The sequence below is a fragment of the Hemibagrus wyckioides genome, linkage group LG18 (assembly GCF_019097595.1).
Source record: "Hemibagrus wyckioides isolate EC202008001 linkage group LG18, SWU_Hwy_1.0, whole genome shotgun sequence".
NCBI lineage: Eukaryota > Metazoa > Chordata > Actinopteri > Siluriformes > Bagridae > Hemibagrus > Hemibagrus wyckioides.
The window spans coordinates 18289562-18307500 of record NC_080727.1 but is presented as its reverse complement, the minus strand read 5'-3'; the positions used below and the strand labels follow the sequence as shown (position 1 = coordinate 18307500).

At 39.5% G+C, this 17939-nt stretch overlaps 1 long non-coding RNA gene across 1 annotated transcript in view; it reads right to left on the bottom strand.

Annotated features, from left to right (window-relative positions):
• Positions 1–16368, bottom strand: part of LOC131368789 (uncharacterized) — a 23117-nt gene extending 6749 nt beyond the window's left edge. The window contains exons 1-2 of the long non-coding RNA XR_009207192.1: positions 16113–16368; positions 14992–15109 (exon numbers count right to left, since the gene is read on the bottom strand). This is a non-coding gene — a long non-coding RNA (uncharacterized LOC131368789). The remainder of the gene's footprint in view (positions 1–14991; positions 15110–16112) is intronic.
• Positions 16369–17939: the final 1571 nt, after the last annotated feature.

The following is a 17939-nucleotide window of genomic DNA, read 5'->3' as shown; positions in this document are numbered from 1 at the left end:
CTCTTCTTTTCTCTTCTTCTCTCCTCCTCTTCCCTTCTTTCCTTCTCTTCTCTTCTCTTCTCTTCTCTTCTCTTCTCTTCTCTTCTCTTCTCTTTCTTCTCTTCTCTTCTCTTCCCTCCTCTTCCCTTCTTTCCTTCTCTTCTCTTCTCTTCTCTTCTCTTCTCTTCTCTTCTCTTCTCTTCTCTTCTCTTCCCTTCCCTTCTCTTCTCGTGCAGTTGATATTTGACACACGAGAAAGCACCTTTACCTGTCAGCGTCACGCTTATGCGACTCAGATGTGTTTGTGCCTCGATGTATCTCGATACGGTAACAGCACACGGCCAAGCGAGCGCTACATAAACACGGCACGCACAAAGCGCGAAGTAAACCGAGGCGTTGCGGAGCGTGTGACAGCCAGGCAGCGATTACTTTAGCAGCCGATCCTCGTGGAGTGACGCTGATGCTCAATGGCTCTCCGTGTGGAATTTCACCGCTGTCTTTGTCTCGCTGCACGAGCACCAGGATGGTGTTTCCTCACTTTAACTCCAAGGGCTTTGTAGTACTACTGTGATGTGCCAGAGGTGATAAATTATTTCAGAGCAATGAACCTTAAGGGTCAGCTTTCGTGAAGTCTGCAGCACAAAACATGGCTTGATACAAAAGACTTTAATGGTGTAAAAAAAAAAAAAAAAACTATACCAGCTTTTGATTTACTCCAGAGGTGTTGGTTTTCCGCAACAGGAATGCGAGTGACGCTGCGTTCTAAATATAGAATGGACCTGAAAGTCAAGCTCCATACCAATCAGAGCGACAGTGAAACGGATCACTGAGAACACGGCTAGGTCAGCAGAGATCAGCCGATTTGGATATTCAAGTCGATTGTAAGGCTGAAAATCACTAGACTATAAAACCATGTTGAGCTTAGCCCACTCGTTTATGCAAACTCTATGGCAGAACGTTCGTCCGTCTCGTCTCAAAGATCTGGCGCATTGAAAGACATTCCACACTCTTCCACAGAACCCACTTCCTTAGTGGCTAAACTTCCAAAAAAAATGGAGTTTGCTCCTGTTTTTCTTGTGTCCATGTTGATGATTGAATGTCTTTGTCATGTCCCACTCCACAGTGCTGGTTAATATGATGCTCATATAAAAGTAGACACTCTGGACTTTGTAGTGTTTCAGTCTTTCCCTAGCCTACTAGGCACAATATGTTCACAGAAGAGTTTCACAGAAAAAAACGAACTTATTCCACACATTTGTTTGAATCTTAAAAGTAAATGCTGAGATCAAACCCATTTCTGCTCTCTGAGACGCTTCAAGTGCTTGTTCATCTAAAAAGCAGCTTGAATTTGATCTTCAACCACTAAAATTCTGTGTAAGGTTATCCAACAGAAGGAAAAAGACATGTCTAAAACACACTGAAAGCTGATAGAGTCCTGACTCGTTTTATATCAGACACACATCATTTGATTATTCTGATAGAAATCATCCCATAAGTCCATTTCCATTCTATGGGTGTACTGGTTTTTTTGGTTACTTCCACTTTTCATTTTGTAAGATTGAAACTCAAGTAGAAATTCTTGGTGTTTTTGCACTTCTGCTTGGTGCCCTATACAGTCTGCTGCTATACACAATTTATTAGCTCCAGTGCAAAGGGACCACCAGACAATGACCCCTGACCTCTTAACAAAGTCCATTCTCAGCATAGCTATGACACTGACATGGTCGTGTGTGTGTGTGTGTTTGTGTGTATTATGAGCTGTATGGGAATTTAAAAGACTGTAAACATAATATACAGTGTTTCTTAATCCTCCCGTAGTGTCTAAAAATCCTTGCAGTGTTACTGCACCTGATACACTTCTACCTGCATTACATTTGCATAAATAACTAAAAACTATACAATCACATGTCTAGACGGGTTTATTAATAGTTTTCCTTGTGTTCTGGCACACCAGCAGGAAGAATCACAGTCACAAACAGCCAAAGGTCAAATGATTACCTAACAAGTAAAACAGGAATATGAAGATAAACAACAACAACAGGAAATAATTTGTAAATAAAAAAGTGGTTTACAGGAAAAAGAAATGATAGAGATGTTTAAATAAACAGAGCCGGAGATAAACAGGAAACAGGTGAGTTTATATAAACAGGAAGCTGGTGATCTTGCGAAAGCTCCTGTGCAGTTATTTTCCAGTTATACAGGAACAGACTATTGACAGAGATTCAGAAGATAACTTCGGATCCATCACATGACTAGATGTAATCACAGTAATCACAAAATCTCCAAAACACACACAGGAAAACCTTTACTATGGGTTTAACGTTTCTGTGGTAACGGCGATCAGTCAGGATTGTAAGCTGAATTCCGGAAGTCTTCCTGTAGCTTTATGTACCTTCACTGCATAGGGAAATATAATGGCTTCTACACTCTATAGACCTCTTCCACACTCTATAGACCACTTCTACACTCTATAGTCCTCTTCCACACTCTGTAGTGAACTTCCACACTCTATAGACCACTTCTACACTCTATAGCCTACTTCCACACTCTATAGACCACTTCTACACTCTATAGACCTCTTCCACACTCTATAGACCTCTTCCACACTCTATAGACCACTTCTACACTCTATAGTCCTCTTCCACACTCTGTAGTGAACTTCCACACTCTATAGACCACTTCTACACTCTATAGCCTACTTCTACACTCTATAGTCCTCTTCTACACTCTATAGCCTACTTCTACACTCTATAGTCCTCTTCTACACTCTATAGTCCTCTTCCACACTCTATAGACCACTTCTACACTCTATAGACCTCTTCCACACTCTATAGACCACTTCTACACTCTATAGTCCTCTTCCACACTCTGTAGTGAACTTCCACACTCTATAGACCACTTCTACACTCTATAGCCTACTTCTACACTCTATAGTCCTCTTCTACACTCTATAGCCTACTTCTACACTCTATAGTCCTCTTCTACACTCTATAGTCCTCTTCCACACTCTGTAGTGAACTTCCACACTCTATAGACCACTTCTACACTCTATAGCCCACTTCTACACTCTATAGTCCTCTTCTACACTCTATAGCCTACTTCTACACTCTATAGTCCTCTTCTACACTCTATAGTCCTCTTCCACACTCTATAGACCACTTCTACACTCTATAGACCTCTTCCACACTCTATAGACCACTTCTACACTCTATAGTCCTCTTCCACACTCTGTAGTGAACTTCCACACTCTATAGACCACTTCTACACTCTATAGCCCACTTCTACACTCTATAGTCCTCTTCCACACTCTGTAGTGAACTTCCACACTCTATAGACCACTTCTACACTCTATAGCCCACTTCCACACTCTATTGTGCACTTTTCCACTCTATAGTCCTCTTCCACACTCTGTAGTGAACTTCCACACTCTATAGACCACTTCTACACTCTATAGTCCATTTCTACACTCTATAGTCCTCTTCCACACTCTGTAGTGAACTTCCACACTCTATAGCCCACTTCTACACTCTATAGCCCACTTCCACACTCTATAGCCCACTTCCACACTCTATAGCCCACTTCTACACTCTATAGTCCACTTCTCCAATCTATAGTCCTCTTCCACACTCTGTAGTGAACTTCCACACTCTATAACCCACTTCTACACTTTATAGTCCACTTCTACACTCTATAGTCCACTTCTCCAATCTATAGTCCTCTTCCACACTCTGTAGTGAACTTCCACACTCTATAACCCACTTCCACACTCTATAGTCCACTTCCACACTCTATAGTCCACTTCTACAATCTATAGCCCACTTCCACACTCTATAGTCCACTTCTCCAGTGTATAGTAAACTTCCACACTCTATAGCCCACTTCTACACTCTATAGTCCACTTCTACACTCTATAGTCCACTTCTACAATCTACAGCCCACTTCCACACTCTGTTGTGCACTTTTCCACTCTATAGTCCACTTCCACACTCTGTAGTGAACTTCCACACTCTGTAGTGAACTTCCACACTCTATAGTCCACTTCCACACTCTATTGTGCACTTTTCCACTCTATAGTGAACTTCCACACTCTATAGTCCACTTCCACACTCTACTGTGCACTTTTCCACTCTATAGTGAACTTCCACACTCTATAGCCCACTTCTACACTTTATAGTCCACTTCTACACTCTATAGCCCACTTCCACACTCTATAGTCTACTTCTCCAGTGTATACTAAACTTCCACACTCTATAGCCCACTTCTACACTCTATAGTCCACTTCTCCAATCTATAGTCCTCTTCCACACTCTGTAATGAACTTCCACACTCTATAGCCCACTTCCACACTCTATAGTCCACTTCTACACTCTATAGCCCACTTCTACACTCTATAGCCCACTTCTACACTCTATAGTCCACTTCTCCAATCTATAGTCCTCTTCCACACTCTGTAGTGAACTTCCACACTCTATAGCCCACTTCCACACTCTATAGCCAACTTCCACACTCTATAGTCCACTTCTACACTCTATAGTCCACTTCTACACTCTATAACCCACTTCTACACTCTATAGCCCACTTCTACACTCTATAGTCCACTTCTACACTCTATAGCCCACTTCTACACTCTGTAGTCCACTTCTCCAATATATAGTCCTCTTCCACACTCTGTAGTGAACTTCCACACTCTATAGCCCACTTCCACACTCTATAGCCCACTTCTACACTCTATAGCCCACTTCTACACTCTATAGTCCACTTCTCCAATCTATAGTCCTCTTCCACACTCTGTAGTGAACTTCCACACTCTATAGCCCACTTCTACACTCTATAGCCCACTTCCACACTCTATAGCCCACTTCCACACTCTATAGTCCACTTCTACACTCTATAACCCACTTCCACATTCTATAACCCACTTCCACACTCTATAGTCCACTTCTACACTCTATAACCCACTTCCACACTCTATAACCCACTTCCACACTCTATAGTCCACTTCTACACTCTATAACCCACTTCCACACTCTATAACCCACTTCCACACTCTATAACCCACTTCCACACTCTATAGTCCACTTCTACAGTCTATAACCCACTTCCACACTCTATAGTCCACTTCTACACTCTATAGCCCACTTCCACACTCTATAGTCTACTTCTCCAGTGTATACTAAACTTCCACACTCTATAGCCCACTTCTACACTCTATAGTCCACTTCTCCAATCTATAGTCCTCTTCCACACTCTGTAATGAACTTCCACACTCTATAGTCCACTTCTACACTCTATAGTCCACTTCTATACTCTATAACCCACTTCTACACTCTATAGCCCACTTCTACACTCTATAGTCCACTTCTACACTCTATAGCCCACTTCTACACTCTATAGTCCACTTCTCCAATATATAGTCCTCTTCCACACTCTGTAGTGAACTTCCACACTCTATAGCCCACTTCCACACTCTATAGCCCACTTCTACACTCTATAGCCCACTTCTACACTCTATAGTCCACTTCTCCAATCTATAGTCCTCTTCCACACTCTATAGCCCACTTCTACACTCTATAGCCCACTTCTACAATCTATAGCCCACTTCCACACTCTATAGTCCACTTCTACACTCTATAGTCCACTTCTACAATCTACAGCCCACTTCCACACTCTATAGTGTACTTCTCCAATCTATAGTCCTCTTCCACACTCTGTAGTGAACTTCCACACTCTATAGCCCACTTCCACACTCTATAGCCCACTTCTACGCTCTATAGTCCACTTCTACAATCTATAGCCCACTTCCACACTCTGTAGTGAACTTCCACACTCTATAACCCACTTCCACACTCTATAGTCCACTTCTACACTCTATAACCCACTTCCACACTCTATAACCCACTTCCACACTCTATAGTCCACTTCTACACTCTATAACCCACTTCCACACTCTATAACCCACTTCCACACTCTATAGTCCACTTCTACACTCTATAACCCACTTCCACACTCTATAACCCACTTCCACACTCTATAACCCACTTCCACACTCTATAGTCCACTTCTACAGTCTATAACCCACTTCCACACTCTATAGTCCACTTCTACACTCTATAGCCCACTTCTACACTCTATAGTCCACTTCTCCAATCTATAGTCCTCTTCCACACTCTGTAGTGAACTTCCACTCTATAACCCACTTCCACACTCTATAGTCCACTTCTACACTCTATAGCCCACTTCTACACTCTATAACCCACTTCTACACTCTATAGCCCACTTCTACACTCTATAGTCCACTTCTCCAATCTATAGTCCTCTTCCACACTCTGTAGTGAACTTCCACACTCTATAGCCCACTTCCACACTCTATAGCCAACTTCCACACTCTATAGTCCACTTCTACACTCTATAGTCCACTTCTACACTCTATAACCCACTTCTACACTCTATAGCCCACTTCTACACTCTATAGTCCACTTCTACACTCTATAGCCCACTTCTACACTCTGTAGTCCACTTCTCCAATATATAGTCCTCTTCCACACTCTGTAGTGAACTTCCACACTCTATAGCCCACTTCCACACTCTATAGCCCACTTCTACACTCTATAGCCCACTTCTACACTCTATAGTCCACTTCTCCAATCTATAGTCCTCTTCCACACTCTGTAGTGAACTTCCACACTCTATAGCCCACTTCTACACTCTATAGTCCACTTCTACACTCTATAGTCCACTTCTACAATCTACAGCCCACTTCCACACTCTATAGTGTACTTCTCCAATCTATAGTCCTCTTCCACACTCTGTAGTGAACTTCCACACTCTATAGCCCACTTCCACACTCTATAGCCCACTTCTACACTCTATAGTCCACTTCTACAATCTATAGCCCACTTCCACACTCTGTAGTGAACTTCCACACTCTATAACCCACTTCCACACTCTATAGTCCACTTCTACACTCTATAACCCACTTCCACACTCTATAGTCCACTTCTACACTCTATAGCCCACTTCTACACTCTATAGTCCACTTCTCCAATCTATAGTCCTCTTCCACACTCTGTAGTGAACTTCCACACTCTATAGCCCACTTCCACACTCTATAGCCAACTTCCACACTCTATAGTCCACTTCTACACTCTATAGTCCACTTCTATACTCTATAACCCACTTCTACACTCTATAGCCCACTTCTACACTCTATAGTCCACTTCTACACTCTATAGCCCACTTCTACACTCTATAGTCCACTTCTCCAATATATAGTCCTCTTCCACACTCTGTAGTGAACTTCTACACTCTATAGCCCACTTCTACACTCTATAGCCCACTTCTACACTCTATAGTCCACTTCTACACTCTATAGCCCACTTCTCCAATCTATAGTCCTCTTCCACACTCTATAGCCCACTTCTACACTCTATAGCCCACTTCCACACTCTATAACCCACTTCTACACTCTATAGCCCACTTCTACACTCTATAGTCCACTTCTACAATCTATAGCCCACTTCCACACTCTATAGTCTACTTCTCCAGTGTATAGTAAACTTCCACACTCTATAGCCCACTTCTACACTCTATAGTCCACTTCTCCATTCTATAGTGAACTTCCACACTCTATAGTCCACTTCCACACTCTATAGTCCACTACTACACTCTTTAGTCAACTTCTTTACTCTACACTCTATACATAGTGCATTTCTATGCTATAATAGAATCTGTATCCTGAATTTTTTACATTATTGTAAAGCTGCCTTGCCACATTGTCTATTGTTAAAAGTGCTATCAATCAAATTGACTTGAAAAAACAATCAGGAATGTTGTAGAGACAATACAGTAAAGTAAAAGGCATTTGGTAGTATAAGACAGTACCAACAAGGTGATTGGCTGTTTCTTTATGGAAGGGTGGGGCTTGTGTGATGCTGCCCATACGTCAAGGCTTATGTGCTGCTTCATTCATATTTCAGTCTGTCACCTGCCTTTACTCCGTACACTGTCTGGAGTAACTCATTTGCTTTTTAGCAATGAAGCAAATTTGCATGGAAATGTGTGTGTGCCCTGTGTGCGTGTGTGTGTGTGAAAGCTTTACAAAACAAAGAATGGAAATGCTTAATATCTTCATATTCAAACTTTCGCCCTCTAGGTCTTTATTTAAATTTACACCAATTTTTTGTGTGACTTTGAGCATGTTACCTCCTCTGTACAAAAGATCTGATTTTCCCTGAGTCTTCCATATTCCACTGAAACCTGTTCATACGACATGGATTTGATGTGAAGAAATATCACCAGGGGGCCTCCTCACATATCCCAGGTTTCCGGGTTCAATCCTGAGTTCAGGTTGTTGACTGTCTGGAATTTTGCATATTCTTTGTGTATTTGCATGGGTTTCTCTGGTTTTCTTGTTGATTGGCTCCTATAAAGTTTTCAGAGAGTTGCTCTATGACGTACTGGAGTGAATTCTCCTGCCTCGTCTCTGGTGTTCCCGAGAACGTTTCTGAACCCACGTGTCCAAGACCAGGATAAACCAATTAATCCAGATAAATTCATGAATGAATGGATCGTCAGGTTTTTCTGTAAGCTTGTCATCTTGAGTACAACGCCATGTCTGCAAGCAGTCCTCACAGAGCCTACTTATCTCTCTTATCTATCAATTTAAAGGAACCTAGTGAATGTTTATCCACCATGCAGGAAGAACTCAATTAAAATGTAACTCTGGAATTCTGTTTGGTTTTAGTATGAAACCTGCCGTGCATTCTTTCACAATTACAGATTCATGCTACGACAAGACTGCAGGAGACCTTGCTACGGATAAATGAAACCTATTAAAGAATGCAGCTGTAGATTAGAAGATTGTATGCCTTTCAAACCAAACAAAAAGTTAACCGCCGAGCTCACGTCAGTCGTATCCTGAAATGAAACCACAACGATGTACAAATATAACATGTCGGATATATCAAGAGCAGTCAGATGTGCAGATGTGAAAGCTGACATTTTCCCTCTGTACAGTGACACAATCTAATTACGTAAAGTGCCTGAGGTAGATACGCTACATCAGCATGCTGTAAAGGCAGAAACAGAGGCAGAGTCTTTGTCATTTGTACTCTTGTAACCTCCTGGAGTTCACTTAAGTACCTGCTGTAACACTTTTATTATACACTCAATAGGAACAACAATTAGAATAGGAGGGAAAAAAACATCACCTGATCTTAGTCTAATCCAATTTTGGGTGATCCTGTGCTTGGAGATTCCTCACATTCCTGCTGTCTGCTTTTCTGCTCACCACATATGTAAAGTGTGATTATTAACCGTTAAAAAATGCTGCTTCATGTGAGCTGGAACCAGTCTACCATTCTCTGACCTCTCACAATGCAAACCTTAACTGAAGATTTTACACTCCATAGTTCACTTCTACACTCTATAGTCCACTTCTACACTCTATAGTGCACTTCTACACTCTATAGTCCAATTCTACACTCTATGGTGCACTTCTACACTCTATAGTCCACTTCTACACTCTATAGTGCACTTCTACACTCTATAGTGCACTTCTACACTCTATAGTCCAATTCTACACTCTATGGTGCACTTCTACACTCTATAGTCCACTTCTACACTCTATAGTGCACTTCTACACTCTATAGTCCAATTCTACACTCTATGGTGCACTTCTACACTCTATAGTCCACTTCTACACTCTATAGTGCATTTTTACACTCTACAGTCCATCACTACACTCTATAGTGCATCTCTACACTCTATAGTCCACTTCAGTACTCTATAGTCCACCACTAAACTCTATAGTGCATCTCTACACTCTATAGTCCACTTCTCCACTCTATAGTGCACTTCTACACTCTATAGTGCACTTCTACACTCTATAGTCCACTTCTACACTCTATAGTGCACTTCTACACTCTATAGTCCACTTCTACACTCTATAGTGCACTTCTACACTCTATAGTCCACTTCTACACTCTATAGTGCATTTTTACACTCTACAGTCCATCACTACACTCTATAGTGCATCTCTACACTCTATAGTCCACCACTACACTCTATAGTGCATCTCTACACTCTATAGTCCACTTCAATACTCTATAGTCCACCACTAAACTCTATAGTCCACTTCTACACTCTATAGTCCACTTCTCCACTCTATAGTCCACTTCTATACTCTGTAGTGCATCTCTACACTCCACATAGTGCACTACTACACTCTATAGTCCACTTCTACACTCCACATAGTGCACTACTACACTCTATAGTCCACATCTTCACTCTATAGTCCACTTCTCCACTCTATAGTGCACTTCTCCACTCTATTGTGCACTACTTCTACACTCTATAGTGAATCTCTACACTCCACATAGTGCACTTTTACACTCTTTCTAAGCTATATACATATAATACATTTAATTTTTATCCTAATTGTTTACATTATTGTAAAGCTGCTTTGCGACAATGTCTATTGCTATTGGCTGATACAATAAAAGCACGGAGCACAGGCATTCCTAATAAAGTGGTAAAGGAATAATCTTTCTCTGCTGCAGTGAATATCAGGTCTGCACTCACTGCCTTTCTCTACTTGTTCCTTCTACACTTCCTTTGTTGAAACAGCAAAGGACACATGCCTCAGTCACCTCTCTAGGATGGCAGGAGCTGTCAGTGCACAGGACTGAGGCCTCTTTGTGCCAATGGGATGGCACGATACCGTGAGAGTGCGAGACGAACGGGTTGCTGTTGTCTCAGAGCCAACATGGAAGTCACAAAACACAGTTTCAAAATACAGGAAAGACGATCTGTACTGAAGCTGCTCGCTTGGCTGTGAGAATAGACTAGGAGTACAACAACAATAATAATAATAATAACAATAATAATAATAATAATAATAATAACAATAATAATAATAATAATAATAATAATAATAATAATAATAGTGAACAAAGAAATAAGAAGATTAAAAAAACAGAGCATGAAATGTAAGGGCACACACACAAGAACAAATAAATCAAATAAAATAATTATTAAAATACACAAAAAATTAGAATTTAGTCAAGAAAAAAATAAAGAAAATATCTTGATTACACGGAAAATTGATCTAATATTTCTATTAAACTTCACATTTTTTATTCTATCATCAAATCATTTTGCTTCTTTCCAGAATTAAAAATTCTCTAAATGATAACTGCCAATAGAACAGGCTTGAAATGAGTCTAGAAATAGGTTTAGCAGTCAGATGTTTGGTTTATTGTAACCTTTTAATAAATTTGGCTCTATATCAATGATAAGGGGGAATTTTTTTTTTTTTTTACTCAGAAAGATCAGAAGCCTAACAGCTGAATCCTGTAGCATCTGAGGTTGAGCAATTGTCTGACTGTCCAGGCAGGAAACGATAATCGAGCCTGGAGGAAATTAAAGCATGAATAGTTTTCTCTTTGTCAGAAAAAGAGACTTGATACCATTTTTCAGACACATGCCATGTGGAACTCAAATGACGGCTGGTTTTCTAGTGACCTTTTCTAGCCTCAGTGTGAGAAAGTGTGGAGTAGTTACCTTTAAGGAAGAAGCATGGGAAGCCTGAGACCAATGAGAAAAGGAAGTTTGAAAGTGGGGAAAAATGTGGGATGACTTCATTTTCCTCATTTTCATCTGTCTGTATGTTGATTGATTTAAAACAGATACTAAAATATTGTGTAACTATGAAAATATATTAAAATGTAAAGAAGCACTGTTTTGTTTGATGCTGTGAGCAGCCATGTTGGTTTACATTTACAACATGCCCTTATCCAGTGTGACTTACATTTTATCCCATTTTTTTACAACTGAGGGTTAAGAGCCTTTCTCAAGGGCCCAGCAGTGACAGCTTGGTGGACCTGGGGTTTGAATTCACAACCTTCTGACCGGTAGGCCAATGTCTTAGCCACTAAGCTATCACATCCCCTCATGGTTGATGCTGTATCACTTGCTGAACTCAGGGTTGACCAGACCCTCCCGAGTTTACGAGTAGGAATTCAATATTTCAGCTTTTCAGAAATATAAAGTAAAGAGTGTGCACTCTTATGAACAGCTCTTTTGGCTTCAACCGACTCAGCTTTCTGTCCTTTCGGTTAAATACGATTTGTGAAAATGAATTATGAATGCGAAATAAAAAACCTAAGACTCACATTACGCAGGCTATGCTAGAGTTGTCGAAATGAATACCTGTAGAAATGCATCATCGCTCCTGTCATCTGTAAGTGACAGGTGAAGACAGACAGCACACCTACATACCCTCAACTGTACAGGTATGTCATATTTAACAAGCTCTAATGACGCAAGCAAAAGTTTTATTTTAATAGCTCTGTCCAGTCTGATCAAGCTGTCAGTGAGAATGTGTAACTATTTGATCTCAACTGTGAAGGATGAGTGCAAAGTTTCAGTTGCATCATCTTCACCTCCTTCATCCCACTTAAATTCTCAGGGAGGTTTCAACTCATATACTTCCTTTACAACCTACAATATTTCTAATTTATTCTGTTTAATACGAAGCAGCAGCATCACAGATCTACAGCACATGATGATAAAACCACTCTTTTGATCACTTTTTCACAAAAAACCCTAGAGCTACATTTATCTCAACAAACCTCCAGATATATCGAAACTGATTCGGGTGAGTCCAACATGCCATGACTCTACAAATCTGATTCACTTGAAAATTAAAAAAGAGAAAAGTCTGACTTGATTTTAAGTCACCAAAGCACTTTGTCCGGGCAAAGTATCTGCTGAGAAAGCAAAAATGTAATGCTTTAACCGAGATATTAAAATAATCACCCGACAATTTCAAAACACCGAATGAGCCGATGGATGAGTCTGGCATGTGAATACACAAATTCACGTGATGACTAAAAGGCAGAGAATTTTAACACGAGTCAAATCAAGCTTTAATTCATCCCAAACCTGCATGTCTTTTACTTTAGAAATTTGAACACCATTTTTACACCAACAGTCATAATCTCGTGACTGGTTTGGAAAGTCGACTGATTGGATCAGAGAATTAACCCCTTATTTAATAATATACTAAAATCGAATTTTCATGTGCTATAATTTTACAATGATTTTTAACCTGATTTTCTGGTGAGATGTGTGTTTTTTCCCTCTGTTGGAAAACCTTACACAGAATTTTAGGGGTTCAAAATAACGCCTCCTAAGCACTTGGAGCATCTCAGAGAGCAGAAATGGGTTTGATATCAACACTTACTTTGAAGATACAAACTTTTGTATGAACAAAAATGAACATTTCTGGGTTTTTTTTTTATTTTATTTCTCTAAATATATAAGCTAGGTATAAAAAGAACTACTTATTAAAAATATGTCTACTTTCATATGAGCCTCATATTAACCGCCACTGTGGAGTGTGACATGACAAAACAAATCAATGCTCAACATGGACACAACAAAACAGGGGATATTAAAGTTTTAGTCCTCCGGTAAATAAACAGTTAATGATCAATTATTCTGCAATTAGGTTAATAGTCTTGATCTCTAATCTATTTAATTCAGCTGTTTCCCACAGGGCGTCACTGATTATGACACACACGAGCGATACCTGACGCTAAATTATAACAGGCCATGCAGCATTTTCCTCTCCTATTATCCAATTGTTGGCATTAAACGTGACATGAGATGTGCTCGTATGGTATTGAGTGTCCACTCTGACTCAGTTTCAGCTATCTGTCCAGACATGTTTGCTCAAAGCACAGCACGTCAAACATACTTCTGTTACGTAGTGGATCATAGAGCCTCTTTTGTCACTGGGATGAGGTGAGGGAAGATTCAGTTATGCTTCCTAATCCATATTTGATAGCTTAGTAACCAGAATAACAAACATGTCTTATATGTTCCTTGGTCTATACTATACGTCAAAGCTTTTAATTCACTACACGCATGATTGGAAAGGATTTGTTCCATCTCTATGGATTTATTTGAATGAGTCCTTGAAACAACATTCCTCCAGATTGCTTGTGTAATGCTTTGTGTAATTTAATATACTTATACATGTTTATATACATGTCTTTTCTTTTTCTTTTTGTAAAGTTATGTATATCTATGTCCCGTCTTGGTGACAGAAGGAACTTTAAACATATCCGTATTTTTTTTTTAAATTATTCATCGAATAAATTAATTAATTAATCAAGTGAATTAATTAATTCCATTATTTAATTTAAGATTTAATTCCTAAGTAAGGGCTCTCAATCACTGAACACCAGAAAGTGAAGATCAAACGTTGACGTTGAATAGCGCCCTCTAGCGTTCAGATTAGCAACCTGGCTTTGTTTTACATTTCTCTGTCTAGTCAAAAGCTCTTTCTCAGAACTCAAAACTCAAAATCTCAGAAGATTGGCCATTACAGTCTTACCAGGAGGGGAATATATTTCTTTGCTTAATGACTATTTTCGAAGATTTGCACTAATTATTGCTTGAATTTTTTTACTCATGTACATTTACAAGAGACAAAAATGAGAGAAAAACCCCTTTTATTTCTCATGTCTTCCAAGAACCCATTATTTTCCCTGCCTATATTTTACCTTCATGTCAAATGAAATCTTGCCCTATGATTCATAAAGGATGATATTTCTCCATTGCTTCTCACATAAAAAAAAAAAAAAAAACTAAATAAAAATATTCAGCGTTAAATCTGAGCTAATTTATTAGGGATATGTTAGAAATTGATCATTAATATCCTGAATTTTTTTTTTAAATATATTTTTTTAACCCTGCTTTGTGATATAAATGCGTATGTGCTATTGAAATAAAAGTGGAATTCTGATTAAATCTTTAGCTAATCAGTAAGAAGGTGTCCTGGTTTGTCAGAGTTAGCAGGATGTTTATTAAACCCTGTTTTCTATCAGTTAAAAAAAATCCCATTCTAATACTTAAGTGTGTAGATATTTGACTTTTACTTCTTCTACATTCACTTAAATATTTACATTTTTTCCCCTGTACTTTTTAATGAATATTTGGAACCTTTAGTAAGAAGAGGCCAACCCGGCGAGGTTCCTGAGGCTCCAGCTCCAGGTGGATTCCGCTTCGTGAAGATTTCGGACATTCAAAGATAAGATGCCGATTCCATGTGGACAACCTCCTAATCAATACACAAAATATTATTCTACATATGATGAATCTCCATCATTAGGCATCTGAAGGCTTCGGCATGGAGGAGTTGGTGTTGAATCTATAATGAAGTTAGACGTTGAGCTCATTTATGAGTGCTCCTGGTTACACAACTCCAACTGACTGTAGAAAGGACGTTATTCCTAATCACACTCTCCGGTGTTTATCATCATTTATAATTAACACTCTTTGGTGTCACCCAAATGAAGATGTTTGTCCCTTTTGGTTCCTTTGAAGGTTTCTTCCTCTTACCATCTAAGGAAGTTTTTTCCTTGCTTCAGGTTTGCTCACCAGGGATAAATACAAATAAATTTCAATACTAATATTAATGTTTCCATTGTCTCACGTTTACCAGTGTCTACTGTCTATCGAAAAAACCCTAAAACGTCCTTAAAACATGTTCTGTCTTTAATATCGTGGACTAAATCCTGACAAAGATGTTTGATGGATGATCTGAAGACATGCCTTTCACCTGCTCCAGGCTTGAGACATTTCTCAGTCAACAGGAACATGTGATTATTTTTTATAGCAGGTTTTGGATAGATTATTCTTTATGTGGCTTGACAAAGAAAGAATAGACTTAGGACCAGCCTCTTATTCTAAAAAAGCAGAAAACATTACTTTTATTTCAGAAGAAATAGATCTCAAATCAGGAATTGCTAAATAATTTATACAAAAAAAAAAAAATCTTAAAAAAGCTCATAGAGGCAAGTTAAATTAAAGTTTGTTGGTCATTCTTTTGATGGGTTTGGTGTAATAATAATGCCAGCTCGTTCATTCCAAAGAGATTATCAACCTTAACTAACCCTTGTTCTAGGTTAACCTTTTCATTTCCTAAGAACTCTTAAATAGGAAAGTGGTTAAAATATATACAGATAATGTTTGCTGATAAGAAACACACTGTAAATACAACAGACCTCGGTGTAAATTAGTCATGGGAATGATATGTGGGATATTAGCCAGGATGTACTCACTATTTCAGTGCTGTGCTGTTATTCCCATGGGGGTGCCAATATTTATTGTCTTCGGCAGACACCTGAAAACTTTTTTTTTTGCTTTCATATCTTTCATAAATGCAAATGAAAATCCAGTGAAGTGGAAAGGATGCAGGTTGAGAACGACTTATTTCTTTTCATTTTGCTTGATCTCTGATCTCTAATCTCTTTGTATATGTAAACAACGGAGACTAAAATAAAACAGAAAAGATGATCATTTCACATTCCTGTGTCAAGAAACATGTCATTCAATAGTCAGAGCATGCTCTGTGCCACCGTTTATATATAATTTACATATAATTATATATAATTTACATATAATTACAGTGTGAAGTTCAGTTCATAATAAGCTTTGGTTGTGTATGGAGCTGCTATTAGGCTGAAATGCACCACAGGCTGAACTGGTAGATCAGGTAGATCTTTACAACTTTTCCTTCAAACTTTATTAAATGAATCACAGAACAAGATTTTCAGCGCTATTTTCCTCAAAAACACATCAATGTTGTAGCATTTACAGCAATACTTCAGAAACGGCTTCCTTTCTACCAGTATCTACCAGTTTGACCAGTTCAGCCTGTTTCAGTTTTGGCAGCTGGTAGCTTGTCAGACCAAAGCTGGATTTTCAGCAGTAAGTTGTTTCATTTCTATGATGTTTTTCTTTCATCAAAATACTAAATAGTCTGAACGTGTACCGCCATGTGCACTTGCGCATTCATACGATTATCCAATCGTCCAATCATGTCGCAGCGACACAATGCGCTTGCAGAATCTTCCAGTCTGATCTTCCCATTGTCCAATCTTTCAGCTGTCCAGTGTTTCTACTACAGCATTGGATTCCTGTTCTCGGCTGAAATGGTCTTCTGCTGTTGTAGTGCATGAAGATGCTTGATATGATTGTAAATAGAGGTTCTTTGAGTTACTGTAGCCTTCCTGATGAAGACTGATGAAGTAAGCTCATGCTCTCAGGTAGGTTTCTTGTATATTATGGTAGGATAAAAATGAAGGTTCTAGTAATATTCATACTTCTGCATTTCCTGTCTTTACGGATATAAAGAGGCAGACAGTCCTTGTAATTTGCACACACACACACACACACACATGCACACACAAATGAATAGGCTTATGATGATGATTTCCAGCTCTGATTCATGACTGCTAGGAGGAAACATGAACAAGGGATAGAAGGATGGAGCGATGGAGGGAAGGAGGGAGGAAGGTTCAACAGCCCCAGCGTCTCCTGAGACATCAGGATTAGAGACACTCTCTGGAGGGGTCATTAGCCCATATGATTATCTAAAAATCCAATGATACACCATCAGCCCGAACTCCCTTTTCCCTTCTCTCACGGCATACTAAGATCCCTGGGGTCCGAGTGGTGTGTTGGTGTGGGGCAGTTAGAAGTGTGGGTACTGTCATCTGATCACACTCATCTTTGAGTGTGTATGTGTAGGGTGTGAATGGATTTTGTGGTCATGAAACGCAACAGCAGTATCTGAGTCGCACACTTTCCGACACACGCAACACTTGAGTTAAAAAAATGTAAATAAAAACCATAGGTTACTATAGAATTTCATACGAGGTGAACTAAAATTTCTGGGATCAACATTTTCTTCGAACCAGGATTTGGATTAAGCTTCACTGACTGTTGCACACACACTGTCCCATGCAATAAAAGAGAAGGGGGGGGGCAAGCAAAAGAGAGAGGCAGAGAGAGAGAGAGAGAGAGAGAGAGAGAGAGAGAGAGAGAGAGAGAGAGAGAGAGAGAGAGAGAGAGAGAGAGGGCTTTTTCGAATAACCACCAGGTGG